General features: G+C 54.3%; 1 long non-coding RNA gene across 1 annotated transcript; it reads left to right on the top strand.

Annotated features, from left to right (window-relative positions):
- Positions 1-3,245: 3,245 nt before the first annotated feature.
- LOC106740286 (uncharacterized) lies at positions 3,246-6,218 on the top strand. Its single transcript, XR_001373762.3, has 3 exons — positions 3,246-3,432; positions 4,504-4,592; positions 6,048-6,218. It is a non-coding gene; the product is annotated as an uncharacterized LOC106740286 (long non-coding RNA).
- Positions 6,219-20,079: the final 13,861 nt, after the last annotated feature.

Raw genomic sequence — 20,079 nt, 5'->3', positions numbered from 1 at the left:
ACTGCCCTCCCCGACAGGCTTAGAGTGGCCAGAGCCCATCCCTGAAGCCAGCAATCCTTCTGCCCCGTCCAGTCCAGACCTCTCAGTTGCCTCATGTGCAATATAGGGCCCCAGAAACCACAGCTTCCCAAGTACGGCTCTGCCCAGAATGACGCCCGAGTTAGGTATTAACTCCTCCAGCCATTTCGATCCATACCTGTGTAACCAAGGGCCGCCTGAGATACTGCAGATCAATAATGTCATGGGTTAGCCCTCTTTGAGTGCCCTTTCTCGCTGACTCCCTGCAGGAGGTCTGGGGGCCCAACCTCATCCCTATGATAAGGTCTGGGGGTCTGAGGGATATGGGTGTGTGTTGGGTGGGGGGGAAGAGTTCTCTTGCCATGGGCCCGGACTTGGTGCAAAGCCTGGCTCAGAAACCCAGCTCCACGGCTGGGCACTACAGATGCGGCCTTGGCTGGGCAGCAGTGTGGGTTGCTGGAATTTGAGACATCTGCTGTTTATTAATAAAGCCAACGAGCCTGCAGGTGTGAGAGGTCCGTAACGCAGCCGCAAGGTCCAAGGCTGCCCCTGCTGACAGCCTGTGCCTTGCAAGAGGCTCTTTGTGGGCACAGGTGCCCCCAAGCACGAGGGCCCTGTGCTTGGGCAAAGGCCAGCCCCCTCCGCTGCGTGGCCTGCACTGCCAGCTCCCCAGCACTGACACTGGGCACCTCTGCTCAGACAGGAGACCTGACACCTACATCTGCCTGGCAGTGTGGGCCTGGCCCAGGGCACATGAAGGCAAATGCTAGAGGGGATGCGGCTGAGCCCTGGCCCTTCCCCCTCGCCCATGGATTCAGCAGGGCTGCTCCTTGGAGGGTGCCTGGGAAGAGGCCATCTGCAGTCCCGCAGGGAATATTTGTTTTAGATTAGCTCCCTTGCCCCAAGCTGAGAGTGGCCAGACAGCGTGGGACTGCTGGGCAGGATGTTAGCTTTGCTCTGTTTGCTTTTCTGCTTTTCCTCAGCAGATAGCGCCAGGGTTAACTGATGCTGATACAATCAGGGATGTTGGGGCGGCTACCTGGAACTGCCGCGCAGGGCTCAGCTCTGGGCACGGGCAGGGCTCAGCACCACAGGGGGATCTGTCTGTCCCCGGGGCTAACGCAGGGTCCCGGCACATGGGATGCAGCCGGAGGCTCCTGCCAGGATGAAATAAAGCAGGCTACCGACGCAGCATCAATAACAGGCTGACTCGCTGAGGCATCAGCAGCCGCAGCTTTAGGCTCGGTGAATTCTGCCCCTCATCCCAGAAGGGAACCCACGGCAAATATTTACAGGGGCTTATAAATATTTATCCTGTAATAACTTGCTGCCTTGCAGCACATTCTTCTCCAGGAGACTAAGCCATGCCCTGGGCCAGGTGGGGGCTGCTGTGCGGTCACAGGATGTATGAATAACCCACAGCAAGCGCCGCTGCGCAATAAAACCGCTGGCCGCACAGGTGCCCGCATGGAAGGCGCCGCGGGCTCTTACCCAACAAAAGAAAAATGTGGCTCAGCAGCACAGGTGTGTGAGAACCTGGTGCGGGGCAGACTTCACCTCTGTCTCCACAGCAACAGCAGAGAGGTGTTGTGAGTCTCCGGAGAGCCGCGAATCACACCACCGGCCTAACGGGACAGGGCCCCAACCTGCCTGCCATGTTTAGCAGCGCAGACCTCCCTGTAACGTGCCACGCACAGGCACATCATTGGGTTGGACGGCAGAAGCCGACTGCCACGAACGCTCTAGACTGCAAGGCAATGTGCTGCGGCACATCTCCGTCTCTGCCGGGTGCGTGTGCCTGTGCACAGGAGTCCAGCTGAAACCCTGGACATGGCTCCGTCTTACTCTGGTAACCGAAATGTGCCGAACGTGCAGGAGCTGCAGCAGGTTCTTGGGTCATGGGCACTTGCACCACACAAGGCACGGGCCACGTCAACCACCTAGCTGTGCGGTGCAGTGCAGTGTGGTCCTGCCGAGCTGACCTGGCTTCTCTGCACTCCAGGGCAGAGAAGAAGCTTGGCATGGGCACCCAGGGACCAGGGTGCAGAGGGAGGTGGCTGAGCCGGGCTGCTGAGGGACCAGGGCAGCGTGGCACGGCTGCAGTTCCCGAGGAGGGCGGTTCTGGGCTGGGACATGAGCAGCGCAGTTATTTTTCGTGCGTGCCCTCGTGCAGGAGTGAGGAGATCCTGGAGCCGGCTGGGCCCTTTGTTTTGTTTTGTTTGCTTGGGTGCCAGATGTTTGTCCCCTCCTCTGTGCTTTTGGAACAATCCATCCATTTATTGTTTTTTTCTTAATGATTTGCAAGAGCATAAACAGGCTGTGGCTTGGAACCCGCGCCACAATCTCCACGGAGCGGCGGAGATGGAGTCCTGAACTACTTTCGAGCATGAATAAATAAACAGCACGGAAAGGCTCCATTGTGTATATTCTAGGTTGCTATTTTCTTAACCCTGTCTCATTAAGATGGATGGAGTTTCTGCTTATTAGTAATTTGGCAAGTTCCTCTTTGTATACACTCCGCACTTCTCACTAATGATGCTTTGCTTCAGTGATTAACAAAGGAGACTTCCAGCATCGCAGGCGAACACAGAGCCATCCGCTCCAGGGCACTCGAATGGAAGGCCAGCGAGCTGGAGGTGCAGCTTGCTGGGACAAGAACCTGCAGGGGAACTAGAAGAGGAGAACCTGCTGCTCATACTTCGTTCTCTGACATTGCAGTTACTTTGACCTTGGGACTTTCGTGCCTAATTCACATGCACCAGCACAGGCCAGGCAGAGCCTGCAGCACAGGGACCCCAGGCCTTTGCACGGCTGACCCTGAAACGTGTCTGGTGGAGATGGAGCTGGCAGTGCTACTGTCATTTCTACACGATTTACAGCTGGCCATTAAAGCATGTTTACAAGTCTTTAGTACAGTGTACACATCTGGTAAATCATTGATGGAGCGAATAGCTCCTGGTGTCATGCTCCCTCTGTCAGCTCTTCCTACTACTAGGTTACCCAGCAGAAGATCCCCTGCATGCATCCCAGAGCCCTCCTGCACACCCAGGGATGTGTGGGCACACATGCAAGCCTGCGTGCACACAGGCAGCAGCACACATGCACAGACAGGTGCCGAGCTTGGGTGTTGCGGGTCTTGCCCCTACTTGGGCAACCACCCAACTGCTGGACAGATGCTGAACAGCATGGAGGGAACAGGGGAGAGCGGGGCTGGGAGAGGGGTTGGTTTTACTCAAGCTCGTGTCCCTTGAGGAGCCCAGCTCCAGAGAGGGACCAGTCAGGGCAAGGGAGACGTGGAAACCGCCAAGGGCAAAAATCCTGCAGCTGCGGAGCACACACAAGCCGGGACCCGCCAGCAACCACAAGGACCACGTTTCAAGGGCAAAGCCTCCCTCCTCCTGTGAGGCCACAGAGGTGAGCCCAGCCCAGCCACTGCCTGGGGGACTGTCTGGGAGAGCCTTGGGAGTGAATGGTCTAAGGGCCCCTGGGGGTGCTGGAGCAGCGCAGAGGCAGCAGAAGGGAGAAGCTACATTCGGGGCCGTGCTGTGACAAGGCGCTGGGACCCCCGCTGCAGGCGCACACTGTTCCCAGCCAGCTGCACAGCACACTGTGGCCTCTGCTGCCCATGCAGCTGGGCAGAGGTCAAAGGGGAAAGGGCAAAGTGTGGGAACAGAGAGCGCGCAAGGTCAGCTTATTCACGCCAAAGCCCTTTCAGGAGCGCTGGGACAGCGGGACAGGGGAGCAGGAGCTGCCGTGGGAGCACGTACCTGCCCCTCATGCCCGCTCGCATGCCCATGCTGTAACACACAGGCAGCCAGATGACTCCAGCACCTGCCTGGCCACTCAAGCCTGCAGCATGGCCAATGGTACCAGCCAGGCACCGCTCTGAGCACATGTTGGCCGGGGTGGGACAGGCTGGTGGCATACGCCCTTTCCTGCACTGAGGCCTATTGGTCTGTTGGGTCTCTGAGTCCTGGTCTCATCCTCCTGGGTGGTGTCTCATGGATGCTGTACCACCGACTGTGCCATGCCCCTGGGGCAGGAGCTCTTTGCACAGGACAGCGCTTGCTTCTGCCTGCAGTAGCTTCCCCTTCCTGTCCTGGCCCATGCTGGGCTTAGCCAGACTAGGCAGAATGGCTGGGGCTGATTTCCTGGGCCACCCGGTCCCCAGGCTGTGGGGCTCTTTCAGGGGATGGGGGTGGGATGCCGTGTTTGCAGGGGGGAGAGGAGGTGACTTTCCCCTTCCACACAGACAGCTTCATAGAACAGCTTTAAGAGGGTTTCACAAACCTCCTCCCCACCCCCAGACCCCGCGCATTTCAGCCGCTTGCCAAGGGGAATTAATGAATGCAGCCAGCGGAGCTGACAGCCCCGCAGCCGCTCGCTGCCCTGCACAATGGAGATCCCACTTTCCCTCCTCTCCACCGGAAACACATGCCCAAGATCCAAGGACATAAATTTCTTCTAACCTAATTCATTTTCTAGATTGATGGAGAAAATCCATAGCAAATATTTATGGCTCTGCCATAAATAACCCTTTGCTGGACTTCCAAGGAGTTCTGCGGAGTTTCAAGGTAACTTTCAGCGCGCTCCAAAGGTCAGGGCAGATGGGGATACTGCACCTACAGTGCTTGAGCCTCTGGCTCATCTGTTTTGAATTATTGGTATTACTCAGGTTAGCTGGGTTCTCAATGGAGTAGCTGTGCTGGGTTTCCAGGGCCATATTTTATTTCTATGGTGGGAGAAAGGCTTCAATAATTATTAGTTGTACTCTGTTGCAGCTAGTGAAAGAAGCCAGCCACAGTAAATTTGGGCTCAGCTCTGTGTTCGCAGGCAGAAACCAACCTGTCGGAGTGAGGAAGGGGTTACTGCCTGCCCCGAGCCTGGCTATGGGGCACCCAGGCTGAGCCTGGGAGCAGGCAAGGAATCACTGGGGACTCTGCTCCTACAAAGGCTTTTGCTTGGTTTGCTGCTGCAGTGCAGGCTCAGACCAGGCTGACCTGGGCAGGACTGCACTGTTTTTGCCACTACCCATGGCATGAGGCACGTGCGCTGCCCGGCACATGGCTCTGCTCACGTCCTGCTCCACCCTGGTGGGGTCTTTGTGGGGGGAGCCCCAACTCTCCATGGCACATGCTGGGCTGTGGGTCTTGCACTTTTCTGTAGGGATGAAGAGAAGCCTGCTCAGACACCTGCCCATGCTGGAGTGCAAACAGTCCAGCTCCCCATCTGCCAGGAAAACCAGATGCCTCTGTACTCCCCAGCAGCTCCTGGCCTGCAAACCCCACCTGACACACGGGCACAACCGCTCACTGCCAGTGGCAGATCCAAGGAGCCGTGACCTAATGTGTGCTGCCCGCCATGCAAGCTCCCCTGCCTGCCAGTAGGCACCTCTGAGAATATATGCCTTGCACACTCCCAGGCCAGGAAAAGGCAACTGCACTCCTAAGACGTGCCTGCATCAGCTCCCTCTGGCCCTGAAGCAGTTGCGGGGCATTGCTGTTGAGATGCCCAGTGCTGGGCTGCAATCTCACCTTCAATCCCAGAGACAGCAGGCGACACACAGAGGGCAAGCGTGCGAACTGGTACCGTGGGCAAGCCCACGGGCCGGGCAGCAGAGGGGCGGGAGCGAGCGCAGAGCTGGGGCCCCCCCACGGCTGTATTCTTTAGCTCTTCATCATTAGAACAGAAAGTGAAAAAATGAGACAGTGTCACCCGCTGGTCTCCGGGGAGCGGGCTCCATTCAGGCCTTTCAGAGAACAGGGTCAGACATGTCTTCTGACCTCTGCCCTATCGCGTCGCTCCTCACCATAATTATCTAATGCCGCGCTCTCCCTGCCAAGTACAATGAAACAATTTGTCACTTCAATTGTCTGTCAGTCAACAGTGAGGCCTTTTCAACAGGCCAACACATGTTTTTTGAGAGCTTGTCAGCAAGGGCTGTCTAGCCAGACACATAACCATGGAAAATGGAACCTTTGTTAATGCTGCTTCTTAGAAAAGTAAATCCATTCACTCTCTTTTTTCAGGCCTTCAGTGTGGAATTTGCACAAGAAGCTGAATTGCTCCTGATCCCTAAATGATTGGTCAGAGGATTTGCATGAGGAAGCAGAAATTAATTATTCTTTTCTTGTCTCTTTATTTCCCGTAATTGTGTATTTAGAAATGCGATTACATTCTCCCGCCGCACGAGGGGCTGGGGGAGGTGCTTTGCATGCATTTAGTGCCTCTCGGTTAAGACCACCTAATCGTTTCAAGCATTTCCTCAGATTCTCGCCCTCATTTTCTGCTCTAACGACTAAACAAAGATGGTGCAGCTTCCCCAGGAATGCTCCTGGCAGCAAAGTGGGGCGCAGGGAGATGGGGGTGCAGGGCCGGGGAGTGAGGGCAGTTAGTCTTCATGTGAAATGGCCCTTTCTGCTCCTCTTGGCTGGCAGAGGTAGAGGCAGGAGAGGGCTATGCCAGCCAGAGGTGTTAGATGTGTCCTAAAGCCACCGGCCTTGGAGCTGGCAAGAGCTGCTCTGGGCGCGAGGCTGCTGGGTTCAGTGGGGCAGCAGGTGCTTCCCACTCTGTCCTGTACGGGTAGCTCAGTCCAGACCCTGTCCTCCCCACTCCCCTTCAATCCACATCCTGGCAGGTACGTGGGTTGTGTTGTGGCGTGGTGTGGTGTGCCATGCTGGCTGGGACCTCTGCTTGTGGGCCATACACTCACCCACATCCCTGGGCTTTACCAGCTTGGTGGAAGCAGGGACCCATGTTTCTCAGGCAGCGCAGGCACCCTGAGGGAGAACCACAGCACAGCAGAGCTCAGGCCTGAAAAATCTGTTTCATCCAGAAACAGATTTGCAAGACATCCAGCGTGGCCAGCTTCACTTGGGCCACCTAGGCACACGGGGTGTGAGCAGCCCCAAGGGAGAGAGAGAAGGGCACAGCTCAGTGCCACGATCACAGGGACGCGGGGAGGTGGCTGGAATTAGACCGTCACACTGAGCAAACTCTGCCTGGGACCCAAATGTTGGAGTTGGAGGGGGTGAGGGCAAGGGGCACCACTGCATGGATCCAAATGCGCTCCTGCCCCACGCCTGCAGCGCTAGCAGCTCATCGAGGGAGATGGGGTGACCCTTCCATTGGCGCACCCAGGCCCAGCCTCCCAGGGGAGCCCCATGGCTGAGAAAGGAGCAACAGGAGGTTGCAGAGGTGCCCATGCTTGGGGAAACTGCTTCAGCTTCAGCCTCAGACTCATCTTCCTGAAGGGGACAGGAGGTTAGAAAAATAACCCTCGGCCACAGCCCTGACAGCCCCTCCGAGGGGAGCAGCGGGCTGGGAAAATAGCACACAGCTTCTGTTTCAGCTCCAAGAGCAGGAATCAGCTTGACCTCCTGCCCTCCTGCCTGCACAGAGGATGCCAGGAGGCAGGATTACGGCAAGGGAATGCTTTCTCGGGCAGCGCGGGGAGCAGTTCCCAGCCCTCATGCCTCTACACAAGCCCACAACGCTCGGTTAGCAGGGACATGACAGAGCACAGCCCCTGAGCCCCCAGGGCTGCAGCTCCAGGGACCCTCATGGCAAGGGCTGGTGACCTGCAGCATGGTCCTGGGGAGGAGAGCTCCCACAGCCTCTAGGGCACAGGGCAGAGCAACGGCACCTTCCTGGGAGCCAAAAGGCACATACTGAAGGTGACTCGGCCGTGGGAATTGCAAGGGGCGTCCAAGCAGTTGAAATCCCAGGCTGCGTGTGTGTAAAGCTGCCCCAGCTCCAGTGCTGTACTCTTCACTAGAGCACTTGCCAAGAGGAGGGAAGCCACAATTGTCACCAGCTTCCAGCATGTTGGTTGTTCTTTCCCCTCGGGGCTCTCACCCAGACAGGGGTGCAGACATCCTTGTGCACAGAGTTGCAGATCCAAAGCAAGCACCCCCCTGTCTTGTTCTCCCAACTGCAGAGGATCCTGAATCCTCAGGCTGGGGGGCCTCAGGGGTCACCTGGTCCAAGCCCCTGCCCATGCGCTGCTCCTAATGTGACAGTGTACCAGGGGAATTATCGTTCTCAGAGCTGCCAGAGGTATAAGACATGTCACATTGCTGCTCCTAAGTCATAGCGGTCTATTTTCCATGGGTCTACAGGGCTCTTCTTGGAGGCTGATTTGAGTGACGTGGCAAATGCAACAGGTTTCCTGGGCATATCAGGGGAATAGCACACCAGAGACCAGAGTGCTCACGCAGGTGTTGGAAGAGCACCTGGGCCTGTTCCGTACTGGCAGGCACAAGGCAAAGCCATAAGCAGCCACTGCATCAGGGCAGGGGGGCTATAGGGGAGCCACAGCCTCTGAGAGGAGAGCTGTTCTTATCAACGTGCTCGGGACATGCTCTACCACCCCTTCAGGAGTCTGTCCTACACGCCAGGACTGACAGCACGCTTCAGAGGAAGCGTCTTACTCCAAGACAGAAGCAGCCAAAACACTGTTCCTCGGAAACTTCCTAATAGATGAGCCGTGCATTTTGTAAGAAGCTGGCGCGAGACACTCAGCGGATGAGCTTCGCCACGGTCACACAAGTCGACGAGCCATCCCTTACAGCTGCATCGCTCGGCCCACTGTAAGCTTCCTGCTGGCCTTGTCTTTGGCACTGCAGAAGAGGACAAAGCAATTGCTGGGGTTCGTGTGCCTGGGGTTAACTAAACTGAGTACAGCAAGGCCTTCATTCCCGTCACGTTACGTGGAGTCTCATCCTTTCTGGAGGAAGCAGCTGAAACCTCCCATATTTTTGCCCAGGGCTCTGGTACCATCAGATCCCGAGTCTCTGAGGGCTGCGAAATGCCTGTTTTCTCAACTGCTTGCAAAAACCAACCTCTCTCTCTCTCTATCTTTTGGGGGGGTAGAAAGCGATTATTGGCTTTTAAATAACTGAGAAGTGTCAGATGGCTCCTGCTCAACTGCGAACGCCCTACACGAAAACATCTCCAGAACTGGCTTTCCGCAGCACCGCGCTCCAAACCTAATTCAAACCATACAGGGAGCCCTGACTTAGACTCTTTCAGGCCTATAAAATGAAACAAATTGGCTTTGCAAGCATATCTCGCCATCTAAGCTATGCCTGTAAAGTCGATTTGTCCTCCTGGATCCACGCTGCGTTAGGTGGCCTGAACGAGCCTTTGTTTTCAAGCCCTCCCTTCATCTGCCCCGTGTGCCTGCAGTTGGGCATGCTGGACTAGAGAACCCTGCATCACTCTAATGTCTGGGGCTTGCTTGGGCCCCAGCAGCTTGACTGAGGCCTACAAGGACCAAGACCAAAGCACGTGATTCCTGCTCAAGAAATAGAAAGGAACAGCCCTATGGTGTAACTACAAGCTGGAACAGAAATGTGGTAGAGAGCAGCTGGGAACATGCGGGCATTCCCACAGTAGGATGGAGGACATGTAGCCAGCTGCCACTCCTCAAACAGCTCCTCCTAGGGACCTGGGAATATGCACAGCTCTGCAGCTTCCAGTGAGGTGCATCCATAAAAAAAGAATCCCGTTACAATAAGTTGGTGCTACTGTATTTAAATGAACCCTCCCCCAAAAATACCATGTGTAGTTGTAAATGTGTCTGCCATGCCAGCAGGATCCCTGTCTTGTGCTCATGTCTTTCTCTGCAGCAGATAGCCTTGCCTGGTCCTCTCTGTTTGCCAGTGGGCTCTCTCTCTCTCCGTTTTTTAACAATGCTGTGCAATGTTTTTTACAGGCCCAGCTCTGCACAAGTTGGCTCCAGCAGTGCCATGGCAGTGGTTGGCCGAGGGGCTAGCCAGCAAGTGTGGTGCATAAAGGGGAGTCCCAGCTTTGTCTCTTCCATGGAGTCATTTATTACCCTTCTTTATCATTCCTTATACACATGCTATATAATTTTAATGGGTTTATACCTATACAACATCTCTGAATAGAAATAAGCTGGTTAAAATTATGAACTACTTCTTCATGAAATCATAAAGCGCAGTAAGTGGATATTTTAGAAATAGACCTGGTAAGCGATTCATTTTTCCATGCATGCCGTCCATGTTAATGCCACAAGCCCAAAAGGTTCCCAGCAGCTAAGGTCTTTGCTGCCTTTTATATTACAAAAGAGGAACAGCAAGTGCGTTAATGCTAAGAGGAATGTCCGTTGCGTCCCACTCACCTCCAATTCTGACTGAGTCAGGCTTTGGACTGGAGCATGGAAAACAATCTCTCTGTGAGGTCTGCATTTCAGAAGGCTTCTGTCTCCACCTCCGACGGGGAGATCCAGGCTCGGACCTCCCGATAAACGAGGCAGCGTGATTCATTTCTTCTGCTCCACACTGCTTTGCTGCAGGAGCTTCCAACTGATGTGTTCGATGCCGCTGAAGTCAGTGCAAGCCTTGCCATCGCGCCCTGACAGACAGCCGGAAAAAATTGCTCCCTATTCAGTAAAGAAGAGGAAAAAATATGTTTTTAACTCTGCTCATGATCTCATTCATCCTGAGAGATGACAGGGTATTGGACTGAGCTGTTGGCTTGTTTACATAATTATAACAATGCTATAGAGTCATCTTCTATGTAATAGCAATCACATTCCACTGAAAGAGCTTCAGAGTTTACTACAAAGGCCAACAGGATCTCAGACACCCTGAGAACATATTTTTTCTGTTTTTATAAACTCTAGTAAAATTGCAATTGGCTCAAACTTTGCATTCAAAAAGCACATTCTTGGCAAATATTTTATATGCACATAAAACATCTGAGAAAATGTTAACATTATGATCTTAACTGTTTGCACATTGCAGCCCGCTAAAAGTTAGGAAAAAGCAGTCCGTCGGCTGCAGCGTTTGGTCCAGGTAATGTTCTGAGCACATTTCTCCCGGGACCTGGAGAGCGGGTGATGTATGGGCATTGCTAGGGCAGAGGCTGTTGCCTAAAACAGGCCAAGTCGTTGCCGTCACGACTTCAGCAGGAACAATCATGTGTGATCTGTACCACGCTGGCAGTATGGGCAGGCCTGGGGCAAGGGGCCTGCTGTGCCAGTGTTCAGCATGCACACAGCAAGGCTTTTTGATGGGAGCATCTCCCTAGCTCGGGACTCAGTGCTGACTGGTGGTACCAGGGATGAAATAGGTGGTGGAGAGCAGGGCAGGGAAATCTCACGCCCTCAGGTGCAGGACTGCAGTAGCTGGGAAGAGGGAAGGCATCTGTGCAAGCCTCGCATTCACACTCTTCCACCGAGCCTCTCTGCCTGACTCTGGGCCTCCTATGGTCAGAAAGAGCCTTGTTTGTTCAAGCAAACCCATTAGGTGTTTATTAGCCTTCATTATGGAGTGCTAGAGGGCTAATTAGTTCAGGCTGTCCCTGCAGGGGGTGGAGGGTGAAGCAATATCATCAGCAGCTGATATTCAGGTTCCCAGGGCAACCCCAGGCTCAGCCTGCTTTGTTGTTTTAGCTCTTGGCTAAGCGAATTAGAGCCCTCGTTATCACATTGGCAAACCCCTTTGTGGGGGGGGGGGGGGTGCTGTAGGGCTGCCTGGGGGTACGCTTCCATGCCAGCTTGTTGCCAACACCTTGCTGTACCGAGAGGCTACCTGAATCCACTGGTCTCCCACAGCTGGCCAGAACGGGCCCCAAGCCGTGGCTGGAGGCTCTTTACCCTACATGGGAGGAAGGAGCAGGCTTCTGGATGGCTTTCCCCAGGCACCACTGGGAGGCTTTGCTGCCTTCACTGGTGCTGATGTGACAGGGCTGATTTTGCACCATGCTCCTGTCCCAGCCCCAACAGCAGGTCCACCCAGAGCTGGAGGGGATAAATGACTGGTGCTGTGCAGTGACACTGTGTGGAATCAGAAAAAATAAATGCCTTAAACTTTGATCATTTGAGTTATAAGATGACATAACCGCTTTGTGAGGAATTGCTGGCTCTGTACAGTAGAACAGATAAGGGAAAGTGTTTGTTCTTTGTAACTCCTCTGCAACTGCTTCGCTCACCGCAGCCTTGAAGACAGCAAAAAGTATGTACAACTCTGATTTCCAGGTGCAAGAAGGAGGTTTGTGAACTAACCTCGCCTCCCCCATAAGTTCCCGTCCTGATAACAGCAAAGCAGTATGAGCTAATGTTTGTTTGTAGCTGCTTTTCCTAGCAAACTCCGCTATATGATCACGTGAGTTGTAAGCGACTGTTAAAAAGTATATAAGCCTCCTGATTTTGCTCTTGGGGGGGAACCCCTTCCAAGTGCTTGGGAAATCCATGTCACTTTGGAGTCCCCCCTACAGCTGTAGTTTCATTTGAATAAAAGCTTCTGCTGACCTGACCCAAAAGTATGCTGTGTGTGTTTCCACGACAACTGCAAAGGACAGAGCCCAGGGTTCAGGCACGCAGAATCCCTCACCCTGCCACTGTGGTCTGGCCCGCAGCTGGTCCTGCACAACCACACCAGCGGGGAAAGGCAGGGATAGACTTTCTGCACTGGGTCACTGTGGCAGGAACAGAGCAGCCCCGTAGCAAACCCTTGGCTCCGTAATGGGAGTGCCCACATGTCAGTGACCACCGTGCCACCCACAGCACTGTGGTGGGCACCGTTCACACCGCTCCAGTGGCTAGGTGATTTCTTGGCCTGAAGAACAGCTCCCCAAAAATGGGCTTGGCCTGGGTTTCATGGCGCTGGGTTATGCAAACGCAGCAGTTTTTTAGTGCAACACAGCAAGAAGGGCTCAATGCCTGAGCCCTGGGCATCAGGGAGGCAGAGACCAGAGCTCGGGCCCCACTGAACTAACTCATCTAATTGTGAAAAAACAGTGATTTCCACTTAAAAGCCCCCGGGTGTGAACTGCAGAATCCCTGCTGTGGCCTGCCAGGCTTTGAAGAGTGGCTCCCTGGTGAGTGAGCTGTTATTCGTTATCACTTTATAATTACTGCACAGAGAGGTCTGCTTCAGTTATAAAACACAGCATTGCCCGGACATCCCACCACTGCTGCCTGCTTTGTATGGTGCTCCGTTCTGTCCCCGGAGGCCTGGCTGGCAAGCAGGAATGAAAAGCCAAATGTCTTCTCCAAAGCAGTGGTGAGGCCCTGGGGTGAGAGTAGAGGAGAAAAGGCCAACTGAGCCCAATGCCATGGGTGCTGCTCCTCCTCTGAGCTAGCAACAACACCCCTCTCCCTCTTGCTAGCCCAGAATCCCTCCGGAGCACACACGCTTGCAGCCTCCCCAAGAGAAATGTGCTCTGAGGCAGATGGGCAGGGTGGAGAGGAGAACCCCTTTCTTTTTCCTGATCTGTGCACAGTGACCATGGCTCTCATACTCTTGGGTGGCGAGGATGAGCATGTCCACCCGAGTCTACAAGCTGTCAGTTTATGACCTTCATAAAGCAAAGCATGATGCTGAGTCGATGCGCTCGCGGTCTCACCTTCAGCCAAAAAAACCTGGAGCAGCACGTCCAGCAGAGGCAAGAAGCTGAGTCCAGCAGTCCGAGACCATTGCTGCTCCTCAACAGACTCTCCAAAGCATACATCCTCCTAAGCTGGACCAGGTCCCCTGGACACAAGCCTTTGCCGTCTCCAACACCACAAAATAGAGACCACGTTTTACTGCCAACATCTGGCATTTCAAATGCCCTTGGAATAGATAACATCTGGATTGAATTCTCCTGCCATTCTTCCAGGGCCTTCCCATTTAATAAATAATAATGGTTTATTACTCTGCTGTACCATTTCATAATCCTTTTCTCGGCAAGAATGGAAAAGGGTCTGGAAAAACAAACCCAGGGAGCACGTTCAAGAAAGTGACAGCAAGAGCAGATGACAGAAGAGCCGCCACTTGCCAGCTCTATGGGCCGTGGATTCAAACCTCTGCATATGAGCCAGGCAAGTGCACCTTTTAATGGAGCCAAAGCCATTCAGGCCAGGTCGCTCGGGCTGAGCGGCCCCTGGATCTCTCCCCTCTCCGCACACATGCTCCCAGGGCTGTGCACGGGCCGCTCCGGAAGTCCTCTGCCGTTTCCTTTGCTGGGCGACTTTTAATACATCCAAGCGTGCAATTTGGTTGCCACGGCAATGGGAGGTGCCAAGCCATTCTAAATGGGTTTGGGCAGCAATGAACTGTAACAAGCACTGAAATCAAGTCCTCCCTCACCTGCGTGTTGGCCTTGCCCACGCAGGCTTCGGCACCTTTGGAGAGGGGCCATCTCAGGTTGTGTGCGGCACAATGGGGCTCTTATCTTGGCTGGGCCCAGGGTACTGTCATTGCCCTCTCTCCCTGCTTCTGCACCAGGCCCTTCCCAGTGAGGCAGCGGATCCCCAGCACAGACAGACAAGGAGGGAGACAGGCGGTAAGCTTCCTCTGTCCTCTGTGATGCCGATGAGTCCACACAAACTCACAGATTCATATGGTTCAAGGCCAGGAACGACCACACTGCTCATCTAGCCTGGCCTCTTGCTTTACATGCAGCCCATGGGGTCTCACCCCGGAGAACTTCTGTAGGGAGCTGTTCTTCCCCAAACTCTGCTGGGAAACCAGACCTGGCACATATTGACTAGGGAGACGCCAGCCCCAGGGCAGGTGTTTCCCCAGTGCCAGGGGCTTTCGCAGAGGTCAAGTACTATTCTGCATGAGGCATGAAGTTGCTCTTGTCCCAGCTGGAGGTATGCCTAGACGCAGGTAAGAGATGGGTCCTGGATCAGAGGCCTGGCATGATGCAGAAGCTTGGCTTTGAGCCAGTCTCCCTTCTGCATTTCTACCTGCCATCATTCAGACTGCCAACTCTTTGGGGCGAGAAATCTCCCTCCAGGCTGTATCTGCTAGACAGCCCTGAACTGCATGGGACTGAAAAGCCCAAAGACTGGCTTTGCTTGGCCTGGAAACCTGGCACTACCCCAGGTCAGCCCTGTGCCAGGAGTGTCAGCTACACTACCTTCACCTTGTTGTAATGAATACTGCAGAGGTGTGAGGAGCAGCCTGTCATGGGTATGGTCAGCAGCCCAGCACTGTGCTTCCCGCAGGGCCAGGTTGGTGGGCATGTGGACAGAACTTCTTGGGTCTCAGCTCTTCAGCCTGGCTCCAAACAGAAGCCAGTGAAACATGAATTTAATGTCCTGAGTTGCTGGAATAAACTGCACTTTCTACAGAAGCCCAGAGCCAGAGCCAGCTTGCCCAACAGCCCAGGGCACAGACAGTAACTCCCCGAGACAGTGCTGCCTTGCTTGCTCTGGCTCGAATCCTGTTCGTTTTTAAAAGGGAGTCTTGATGCCAGGAAAGACACTTTGCACAGACCGCGGCTGCAGATGTGAGGTTTCTGAGTAACTCAGACCACCCAGCAGTCCGAATCACCCCTCTGATACAAGGGAACAGACCGGTGCTCTCTTGAGTGATGCTGGGGGAACAGGATGACAGCAAACACACCACATCTTGCACTTAATGGTGGCTTCAAGTAGTTTCCTCAACAAACAGTGAGGAGCTGCTTTGCAGGTAGAGTGGTGCTGTTGGACACCCTCTGCTTGTACCGGGAGAAAAAAAAACACAGGAAAAGCAATAGCAAAAGGTCAGCGTGGTCCTGGCGAACGTGACGGAGGCTACAAATGCTGAATGCAGGCAGGGGCCCGCTCAGCTGTCTTCCCAATTCTGGGTCTTCCCAGCCTCTCGGGAGGAAGAAGCTGTGACCCCAGGGACCATCAGTCCAATTCTCCCCCCTGTGCAAGAGAAGGAAACACATGCTGCTGACTCTGCCCTGGCCTGGGCTCTGCGTGGTCCGTGTGCCACCGCCGGGCCGAAGCACTCTCGTTTCCCAGTCTTTGCCCTCCCGTGGCCCAGGTCAGGCGCTGGAAGGTGCCATCCTCTTGCAATGCCTGGATGGCAGCCGCATTAACACTTGTTACACTGAACAGAGACCTCTCACGGGCCAGGAAGGCTCCCTCCCCCTCACTGTCCCATTCTGTTTAGCTAGACTGTTTCTGAAAAACGTCATTAAATCCAGACCCCATTGAGCAGCAGCATGTGGATTTTCCCACTGTCTAAACAACTCCCAAGCTCAACTATCTCTGTGCAAATCTAATTTCCTGTTCCCCACAACACAGCCATGCTGAGCTCCCGGAGGTTGTGGAAAAGGCACCGTGCTCTTTCAACCCCAGCCGGAACGTGATGTGCTCCCTTCAGCTCCACATCCGTGTGCAGCCCCGGGCCCGGGGGCCCTGCAGGGGCTCTGTAGGAAGCTGGGCGATGGCCCTCCTTGACACCTCCAGGATTTCCCACCTTGTGGCTTCCAAAGGAAGGTTTGTTTTCTTTGCAACTGTGGCTGCTGGTTCAGGAGAGGAAAGGCAGCAATGAAACCTTCCGACACGGAGACCCCCATATCTTAGGGCGCTTGTACACGTTACGAGAATCACTCCTCCTCCTCCTCTGCCCTGCAAGGTGGGCTATAAGACAAAGGTGCTGAATAGCACACAGCCCCTGGGCACAGCGATTCAGCCAGGGAGCAAAAGAGCATCCCGTGCCATGGAATCTGGCCTGGTTATGGGGGCGAGCGTGCCTGAGGTCTGGAGCCTGATGGATCTGCCATGACCATGAGTGGGCATTGGTGGTGTTGCGTCTCCCTCCAAGGCTGCGCAGCCAGCAGCAGTCTGCCCCTAAAACAGAGCGGGGCACTGACACAGGGCTGACTCGGAGGGGAAGATTGCCACCTCCTGGCCACCCAGAGAAGCTGAGTTTTAACCCTTGGAAAACAAGCAAAGGTAGCACATCTCACGAAAAGCCACGGCTGCATCCCCCCCTCCCTTGCCTTGCTCTGTTGTTCCTTCCTGTGCAAAGTCTAACCTAGAGGAGGGGTCTTTTCTAATGGGCAAGACCCCAAGCACGCTAGTGAGGCTGTAGAAGACAGATTAATTCTTCTGACCCGGGCTAACGTCCTAGCTAACACAATCTCACAGGAGTTACAATGGACAAAACTCATCCCAGAATTGTGATGGGCAGAAATGCAGCATTACCACCAAGTGTAGTGTTAGAAATGGGCACTCGGGAACAGGGTAGGATCCAGCTGCCACAGACAACGACCACAGCTCAAACAATGCATCCCTGTGCACTGTTATCAGTTAATGTGTCATGGGAGCAAACAGTAGCCCACTGCAAGGACTGCCTTGGGTACTCAATGTGTGAACTGCAGGACTGGTCCACTTACACACACATCTTCCTTCTCTCTCATGACCAGACTGTCTAAGCTTCCAAAACTATTCTGCCCCGGACCAGTTTTGTTGCTGCACCACACCTTTGTGATTCAACTAGCTTCAGCAATAGGCCTGCAATGGAATTTTCCGGGAACACGGGGAATGCACGATTCTAGCCTAAAATCCGCCAGGATGCAATCACGTTCTTTGGTGCCTGCCCAGCTCTCGTAACAATAGTTTTAAAGGTTTTCTTAAACTAAAGAACCTTTGACCCAGCTTGTGTCGAGCAAAAGCAGGATTCCCAAGGCCAAAGGTTAATGGGCCTGGAAATGATCGTATGTTTATCAGCAAAATAAACGAGGAATAACGTTAGAGCAAATGCCAATCTGTTCCCACCGGCTCTGGTTCCTAAGAAAACACAATGAAATTCACACTCAGGGCAGTAACAGCCTGGAAAGGGAATATTTTCACAAGCCTGGGGGGGAGGCTCTGTAGCAGTTTCATGCTGTCCTACTGCCTGGCAGTTCCTGATAATTAGAGAGGCGCATTTTCTGCTTCTTAACCCTGACAAAGAGACTTATCCCCTAATCCTGCTCCCACTGGAGTTAACATGGCAAAAACCCCTGTGACACCAGCTGCAGAGGCTCAGCCCTTCAGAGCAAGCAGGGAGCCAGCAGCACTCTGGGAGATGTCAAAGCTGCGAGTTCATCCCTGGATGCAGCCACCTTTGGGCTTCTAATGATTCCCACATGGCAGGAGTTGCCCAGACAGCGCTGGGCAGGTACCTGATAAGGATTCGTTTCCAAGAGGCTCCATCTGTTTCCACTTAACTGTGTTTGACACATCTTTCTATGCACTCCACAAGATAACGTAGTCAAAGACCCTGAAAACACCCTTATTGAATCCATATGGCAAGTCACATGGCAAGCTGCAAACTGTGGAGTTGCTAAGCAGGGTGAACTCTTGGAGAAAGCAGCAAAGATCTGCCATGCAAAGGTATCTGGGAGTGTCAAGGATGCAGTTCAGCATCCCGTGATGCGCTGGCAGAGCCTTTTCCCCACCCCCTGCAAAGAGGCAAGTCCTGCTTTCCGCTGGGGGATGTGGACAGAGTGTGGGAGGGGAAGCATCCTTGGGAGAAGGTCCTGGAAGTGGAAAGCTTTCTGCACAGGAACACAGTCATTGCAAAATGGGTCAGAGCCAGGAAGCCCATGAGTCCAAAAGCCTGCCTGCAGCAGAGGCCAGAGGCCAATTTTCACATGAAGGTGCACAAAAGCCCAGTGGGATCACCAGTCCCCTGGGCTGGTATCACCTGAACCCCAGAGAATCAGAGGTTTGCAGTAGCCATGGAGCAGGAGGGTTTGATGTGTTCTAGCAGGCAGAAAGCTGCTGGCACATCTGTGTTTGGGAGGGCGGGTGCGATTTAGCATTTAGCCCATAACAACTCTGCTTCTCTGGATACTCATGGTTTTTGAATCTCCAAACCCTGCTGGTCCTTTTCACCAAACCCTTTTCTCTCAGCTCTCCACAGAGCCCAGGGAGGGACTGTTTCCCTTGGGAGGTGTTTGATAAAAAGACGCCATGCAAATAAATCAATGAAGAAATAAACATTGGTGTATTTGTGTTTGTCACAGCCGTGCATGTTCTGGATTAGCTGCTCATGTCAGCAGTCTCCTCAGTTCACTGGGTAAACGTGGAGACTTCCTACTAAACAGAACAGTTTTCCTCTTGGCAACAGGAACCCATGGAGCCTGCAGTGCATCTCTCAGTCCCTATGAGGTGGTGGGGGCACTAGATACCAATGTCCCCATACTGAAATATGTCCCAAAACACCAGCAAAAAAAAACCCACCTTGGGGATGGGAAGCACCTGCCTGACCTGAGTGGTGCAGAGAGCCCCTGAAAGGGCCAGTCACTCGAGAAATTATGGCCAACAGAGATGGGGAGTGATGAAATGTCCCACGGTGATTTAAACAAGGGGAAGGCTGGGGACAGCAGAGCCATGAAATGCCTCTGTCGAGCCTGATACTTGGACTCCCAGGTCACGTCTAGACGATCACAGCCGTGTGGTACGTGGTGTCACAGACCTGCCTGCAGTGCCACGCACCACACATTCAGGTGTTCCCTGCGCTGCTACTTTGCATTGGGGGAGGAAGGGAGGAGCAGGAGGAGGTGTGACCCTGCAAGATCCCAGGATCAAGATCCCAGTGTGGAAAAAAAGTGGGGTAGTGCATGTGGGGGCAGTGTGCACTGGCCAAAACTGGAGCCTGCCCTCTGTAGCCATGCTCTGGCTGCTGGCCAGGCTCCCTGGCCCCTAGGGAAAGCTGCTGGGGTCAACACAGCTGCTGGCCCCGGCCTCCCCTCCCCTCCCCAGGGCAACCTGCGGTGTGCCATTGTGTCCATGGCATGGGCGTTCCCTGGGGACAAGGCAGTGGTACGAGGTGTGCTGCCGCTCCTCGTCCCCGGGGAACCAAACATCCGTGCACACCTGGACGCAGCCCCAGCAGAGTAAAGTGCTGCCCATAGCTCAGCACCACACTCCTGCAGCCCCAGCAGGATGCCTCCTTCCTGGGGTCAGGGTGCCAGTGCCTTACTGTGTGACATATTCAACCCCCACTTCTCTGGGCACAGGATTAAGTGGGGCAGCAGAGGACACCGGGGTGCAGCGTGGTGCCCCAAAGCAGTGCGTGTGGACAGCGACAGAGCTGGGGGAGGCGAAGGCACTGCAAGCTGTGCTTGCTCATCCCCTGCTGCAACAGCGCAGAACACGCCTGTGCAACAGGAGCACCGTGTGCCTCAAGCCGGGATGCTGGGCAGTTTGCCCACAGCTTGACAGAGGCGGCGGAGCAGCTGCTGGGGAGTCCCGCACCCCTGTGTCCCTTGTGCTGTGCCAAGGGGGGGTCACCACGCTCCTGCTACCCTGCACCACAACACATTGTGTGC

Source organism: Alligator mississippiensis, chromosome 7 (assembly GCF_030867095.1).
Source record: "Alligator mississippiensis isolate rAllMis1 chromosome 7, rAllMis1, whole genome shotgun sequence".
NCBI lineage: Eukaryota > Metazoa > Chordata > Crocodylia > Alligatoridae > Alligator > Alligator mississippiensis.
The sequence above is the reverse complement of the archived record's forward strand: the minus strand, read 5'-3'. Positions and strand labels throughout refer to the sequence as shown.